The 6,976-nt window shown below is 46.3% G+C and overlaps 2 pseudogenes; both read left to right on the top strand.

The window, feature by feature from the left end:
* The first annotated feature begins 1,194 nt into the window (after nt 1-1,194).
* Nucleotides 1,195-3,040, top strand: LOC119821990 (annotated as a pseudogene).
* Nucleotides 3,041-5,439: 2,399 nt separating this feature from the next.
* Nucleotides 5,440-6,484, top strand: LOC119821991 (annotated as a pseudogene).
* Nucleotides 6,485-6,976: the final 492 nt, after the last annotated feature.

The raw sequence follows: 6,976 nt of genomic DNA on the forward strand, positions 1-6,976 counted from the left end.
AAGGAGGCTTTAAAAAATCTGCCCACACAGGTGGATCTTTGTGAGTTCGAGGCCAGCCTGGTCTACAAGAGCTAGTTCCAGGACAGACTCCAAAACTACAGAGAAACCCTGTCTCCAAAAAAAAAAAAAATCTGCCCACAGCGCGGTGGCGGCTCAAGCCTTTAATCCCAGCACTCGGGAGGCAGAGGCAGTTGGATCTCTGTGAATTAGAGGCCCGCCTGATCTACAAGAACTAGTTCCAGGACAGGATCCAAAGCTTCAGAGAAACCCGGTCTCAAAAAGCCAAAAAGAAAGAAAGAAAGAAAAATCTTGCAATCAACAATTTTCTTCACTATTTAGTTAGTTCATGACTATTCCCACTATTTACACTGTGCACGCGCGCACGCACGCGTACTCTAATTGCACATTCTTTTAATAGTAGTACTCTTTTATATATGTATTTTTATTTGTTTAAACAGTAGTACTCTTTTATTTGTTTAACGTGTGGGGAGGTAATGATGGCGCACGCCTTTAATCCCCAGCACTCGGGAGACCGAGGCAGACAGATCTCTGTGAGTTCAAGGTCAGCCTGGTCTACAAGAGCTAGTTCCACAGGCTCCAGAGAACATTTGTAGAATTCGATTCTCTCCTTCCACCTTGTGGATCAGGGAGTGGAACTTGGAGATCCTTCGGCTTGTCAGAAAGTGCCTTTACCTCGATACTGTTTCATATCTACAGCCCTACTGAACACTTTCGGAATAAAAGTATGGAATGCTGTTTCCATCATCTCCGCGGTTGGGGGGTTCTCGGGGTGGTGTGCCGGGAAGTTGGGTAGGCGCAGCACTGAGCCTGAGCGGTGCAGCGCGATTTTGTCTCGCTTGCTCTTGCTCGCGGTGGCCTGACCAGGAAGGCCCCTTGGCCATGGGCCCGCAGCTCCCTGAGGGGAAGGGAAAGGGGAAGGAGACAAGGAGGGAGAGCAGTAGTTCCAGGGAAGATTTAGCTCTTGACAAGTTGTGAAAGCAATGAAGGCTGCTGAGACTACTTAACATTCAAATTACCCTCTGGTTTATCATCTTTAGACGACTGGACTTCTGGATGTCTAATCTACTCCATCTCTATCGAATTACACCATGAAAATGAAACCTATAATGCTGGCCATCATCCATGAGCTCTAATTACATTACACTGATTTGAAACGTCCTCGGGGAATAAACAATGACATCGGCACTGGCTGACAGTGGAGGTTCCGTTCTGGAGCTTTCCAGCAATGGAGTAGAAAATCAAGAGGGAGGCGAACTATCCAGCAGTGGTTGTGGAGTCAGTCCCCAGTGCAAGATTACAGCAGGGCTAGGCTGCCCCGGCTCCGGTGTAAGTCGGTGAGACTTACAAGTGCAGGATGTGGCGGAAGAACAAGAGCTGAGAGACGCTTCGGAAACAGTGGAAGCATCCGTTCATAGCAGTACTGCACACTGTACGGATAGGACAATCGAAGCTGCTGAAGCCCTGCTTCATATGGAATCTCCTACCTGCTTGAGGGATTCAAAGGTTCTGCGGAAGTGTTTGTCCCTCCAGAGTTTACAGACGTCATTACAGAGACTGTAGTGGAGGTGTCGTTGGAAGAGTCTGAGCCAACGGATGCCTCACCTATTCCCACTTCACCACATAGCCACGAACCAATGGAAAAGATAAAAGCTGGCTGCAAACCAAAGACCCGGCAGTCACCAGTTTCCAATGGGTCTCCTGAGCTGGGAATCAAGAAGAAAGTGAGAGAAGGAAAGGAAACAAAACCTCTCGGTGGGAGTTGTCCCAAGTATATTAAGTGGACTTAGAGAGGAAAGGTCACAGTCAAACGTGTGGAAGCTTCGGGGAAAGCACAAGAAGAAACCAAATATGAACTATGAAACTATGGGACGAATTTGAGATACTACTACCGAAAGGGGATTCTTGCAAAGGTTGAAGGACAGACAGAGGCTTGTATATCAGTCAGTTCAAGGACATGCCCAAAAAAATAGTGGTCATTGCAAAGCAGAGCCTGCAGTGAAGACCTGGCAGCAGCTGCTAACAAGAAGTCCCTAGAGCCAGTGTCACTGTCTGCAACAAGTCCTCTCCAAGCAGTGACTTCTGTTCGTGGTGGGAAAAATTCATCCATAAACTGCTCCAGAGCTGAGAAGGGTGTGTGGTTAGAATTGTAAATCTCACTTCTCCTGTGCGCTCGCGCTCTCTCTCTCTCTCTCTCTCTCTCTCTCTCTCTCTCTCTCTCTCTCTCTCTCTCTCTCTCTCTCTCCCCTCCTTCCCTCCCTCCCTCCCTCCGTCCCTCCCTCCCTCCCTCTCTTTCTTCTGGAGAGGCAGCTTCTCTCTCTCTCTCTCTCTCTCTCTCTCTCTCTCTCTCTCTCTCTCTCTCTCTCTCTCTCTCTTCTCCCCGTCGCTTCCACCTCCATAACCCACTAAATAAACTCTATACCCCCCAAAATATTAAAGTATCATTGTTCAGATTAGAACTATAATAGTTTATATATTCAACATTTGAAGTATATTCTATTTGTTGTACTCTTGTTTAAGTAGGTTTTCTGAAATACAGAGTTGAAATTAAAAAAAAAAGTATGGAAGACTTAGACACGGCTTACTAGTAGGTGGCTGCCAGACTTAGGTAAGACCCGGACAGGTTCAGGTTGTTGGGCCCAGCACCACAAAGAAAAAGAAAGTGTGCAGGGTGTATTTAGTTAGAACAATTAGGGCACCACACAGTGTTTCTGCAGCCAGACAAGTCAACAAGTCCACAGGGTAAGCTGTTTGTCTGCGCTAGCCCCACAGACAACAGTCACCAACAAGTACCTGAGGGGACACTGATGACCTGCTGTCTGTTCCGCAGCCTCTCCTACTGTCCCCGCACCGGGTATCAACAAGGGAGCCACCTGCTCCCGGCGCTGCAGTGGAGAGTGCTTTGGAGGGTGAAGCTGGGTGCCCCTATGCACCCAGCTTCAGTCTTGACACAGTCTTGACACAGGTCTCCTATATTCCCAAGAGGAGCGGCACCGCAAGTGCCACTGAAATTTACAGATAAGACTGGGAGGTGTGACAGCGTGGAACTGCAAGACTGCCCAGGAGACTGGGCTACAGCTCACTGCAAAGAGTTCCGAATGAGAACGCAGGAGCCAGGAGGCTATCCTGGAGAAGTCTAAGAATGTCGCTAGGATGCTCCTCTCCCCAAAGGGCCTACCTGAAAAAGCTGCTTGTCACCAGGGATGCTTCCTATTCGTTCTAGCCAACACACCTGATGATAACCCCTGATGCCTCCTTGTGCGACATTTTCTAAAATAGGCTTAAAACGATAAACATGTGGCTCTTGCAAGAACAGAAGGTCCATGCTTAAGAATGGAAGATCACTGATAATGCTGGTGACCCCACCTTAGTAGGGGGCAAGAATGGCCACCTAGAGACTGGAGCACTGCTCACAGGCAGCAGGCCCCCCCCCCCCCCCCCCCATGTTGACCTTAAGGCTGAGGGTTGTTCTCCTCTGCCCCCTCTCCTGAGTGAAAGTAACTTAATCTAGAAACATAGCACATATATCTGTATAGGTATATATATATTTAAACTACAAACAGCATGTTCTTATTTGGTTCCTATATAATACATAAAACCACCAAAGATAATACGATTTAACAAGAGCCAAATGAAAACAAGCATTTTGCTCAATATCCTTAGAATTAAAATGAACACAGCACAAGAGTCACAATTGTATTACTATGTCTAATAATGCCAATGTTCTATCTTAATCTGTCAGCGTTATTTTGGCACTGACTAATAAAATGCATCCTTTACAGAGCGTTCCACTCAGAATCAGATTTTCACATACACCAGGGAGATCCCTTAGCTTTGTTTCTTTGCAGCCCTAAGTTGGTGCAAGTGTTTTTGAGTCCTGAGAAACAGCACCCTTGTCTTTCACTAGACGCGCTGCAGCCCACGGTCTCTCGGAATTCTCCTAAAAGGCTTTAGTGTTTTGTCTGTAGCAGTCTTTAAACTCACTCAGTGCCCTGAAAGACAGTTTCCTTCCCTGTAAAACTGTATAGCCTCCAAATGATTCACCGCAAAGCATATGCAGTTTTGATGTACCCGTTCAAGGACAACATTTATACTTCCTATTTGCAACATGTGCTGATAACAAAAAGGGCTTTTAAAACGTATTGCCCTTGAATTTCTATGTTGTGTCTCACGATCCAGTGCCCCAGTTCGGAACACATATCAAATACAAATTCTATGTAGTTCAGCTGTCTTACCTAGCTCACAGAGAGCCTGGTTTCAATTTCCAGCACAAAAAAAACAAACAAATAAAACAAAAATCCAAACACTGGGCTCAGGAGATAAGGAACTTCCTTGCTGAGTTCAATTGCTGAAATCACAAGCAAGGGGAAAAATAACCAAGTCCCACAAGTTGTCTTATGACTTCCACACAAAAACTGTACCACATGCACACACATATACATGAACACAGGGAGAAAAACAATCAAACGAATGTTAATTACAGCAACTTGACAAAATCTTCCACACCGAACTAAGCATTTGTAAACCTGATTTTCAAGTGTTTCAAGCAGCTGTGTATCTGACAAGAACAGACAGAATCACTGTGAAAAACATAACCAAGAAATTACACAATTGCTTGCTAGGTATATCCGATCAGATCCAAGTATTTGAAGTTACAAATACAATGTTAGCACGGACAATATCAGATTGGCATCAAGTCACTGGGTTTCTAACAGGTCTAGGCTTCTTAGAATAATCCCGCAGCCCTCCAATTCTTCCTTTGTCGGTCAGAGAACTTCTGGCATACATGTAGAAATAAACTGGCTGTGAATGCTCTGAGAAAACCCATAAAGGACATTTGTTTTATATGCCACTCGAAAATCTGTGCACACAAAACCGTGTCCTGAGCTTACAAACCTACAAACTGTACTAATTTATTTTACGTGGAGACCGTGTGCGCCTTCCCTTGCTAGAAAACTCTTAAAGAGATAGGGACCTTCGGTGGGTTTGGTGTGCAGATGAACCACTGTGGGTAGCTTTTTAGGTCGATAAGCTCACTATGAGGTCTGGAAGGAAACAGCCCCAACAGCAGACAGAGGGGAAGGTGTAAAGTCGGGCATTCACTCTGAACACACAGGAAGAAATGCTGTGTGGGGTCGGGAGCTCTGCGTGGACCGGCGGTCTGGATTTTGAATGGGGGTGGAAAAGCAAGTTCTTTTTTCTGATTCCTGTTGAGAAGGGGGGGGGGAGGAGAGGGAATGTGCTACCCTGTTGAGAATGCCCCAGTCTCGGGGTACCTTTTCCAATCCTTTGACTCTCATTGCAGACTCCCTCTTTCAGTTTCAGGTTCTGATCTTAGGTTCAACATTAGCCCCTCTCTGTTGCGGTCCTACAGGAGCCTCTTCATCTTTTGGTCCCACTTCAGCCTCTGCTCATGGACCTATGGGTTCTCCATCTAACATTTCTCCTTATTCCTCCTCCTCTTCTCCACATGCCCTGTCCACAGTGACTTTAGCTTCCCCCCTGATAAGGAGAGGGAAGGCAAGAGCGCCCAGGAGCTCAGGCCAGACCCTGTAGGGCAAAGGGGAGGTGCTCAGCCCAGTCCAGGTCCTATCCGCTGCAGACAGCGACCAGGGTTTCTGGTAACCAACAAACACACAGCACCTCATCTGGTACCCTGAGGATCTAGGATCAGAAGATCAAGGAACAGTGAACTGGAGACTAGTCTACACCCAGGGATGTATCACGGAGGGAGATCTGCTTTTTGCTCAACAGTGTAAAGAACTCCAAGAGTCCCTATGGTCCCTCACAGATCTACTGAATGGACTAAAAATGGCCTTGCTTCGACAGAGGATTGAGTAGCTTCTACCAGAGTGTGGCCATGGACCAGATCCAGCTTACAGTGGGTGTCTCTGAAAGCTTCAGATGGGAGAAGGTTGTCTAGGAACTTGGCTGCAAGTGGAAGGGATGTTAAAGACTTGGTTTCCTCACATAGCTGCCCAGATGTCATCCTTAGGAGGTAGCAGGCATCCGACAAACAAGCACTTTCTGAGTCACCACAGAGACTCAGCTGTTTCCTTCTCCTGTGCCTCATGGAGAAGACAGGCCACACACAGCTAGGACATTCCGTGGCGAAACCAAAGCCTTGGCATCCAACAGAATGGCCAGCTAAGAACCCTGCCTCCATTCATAGCCCTCCCATTTGTAGCCCTCCCCTCAGTCCCCAAGGCTCCACCTCCAGCCACAGTCCCCAAGGCACTGCAGCCAGCACTGGTGTCACCCTTGTCCTCCAGAAGAGAGGAACACCCTTCACCCACTCTGCCCCAGGCACTCCGATCCCATCAGCTGCACTGTCTCCTGTCAGCCCCATGACCTGAAGAGACCATCTGGAGAGGGGCCTTGCTGCCACAGTTTGCCAGTAATGCTGCTGCCATCAGACTGCAGCTGCACGCTCTGTCCCCCTGCTCTACCTGCCACAGAAAGATGACTAAGGACACCTAGAGCCACAGCTGACCAGCTATCCTGCAGATGCCCCTAGTCCTAATTCAGGCTTTACAACTGTCCTCTGATTTCCAATTTGTATAAATACTATGTTTATGTGTATTTTAATTTACTTTTAATGTATTTATGAGGAAAAATAAATCCTTTATGGTTAAGTGCATTTTTTTTACCTAAAAAGAAAACATCTGAACAATCATTATGAAAAGTTAAATGTAAACTTGGGAAAGCTGTGGAAAATTTGTTTTTATGTTTGTTGGAAATATATGTTTCCTGGGTTTTTGTTGTTTTTTTTTTTTTTGGCTGTTGTTTTGGGTTTTTTGTTTTATTTTGTTTTTTGGCTTTAACTGTTTACTTGGTTTTTAGAATTGATACATTGGGTATGTTTGTTTGGGATGGGTCTTATGAGAGAAAGGGTGAAGAAACCACTAATTTTTCCAGATTCTTATTAAGGAAACAGTTGAGACGCCAAAGAGCAGAT

This window comes from Arvicola amphibius, chromosome 8, assembly GCF_903992535.2.
Source record: "Arvicola amphibius chromosome 8, mArvAmp1.2, whole genome shotgun sequence".
Lineage (NCBI taxonomy): Eukaryota > Metazoa > Chordata > Mammalia > Rodentia > Cricetidae > Arvicola > Arvicola amphibius.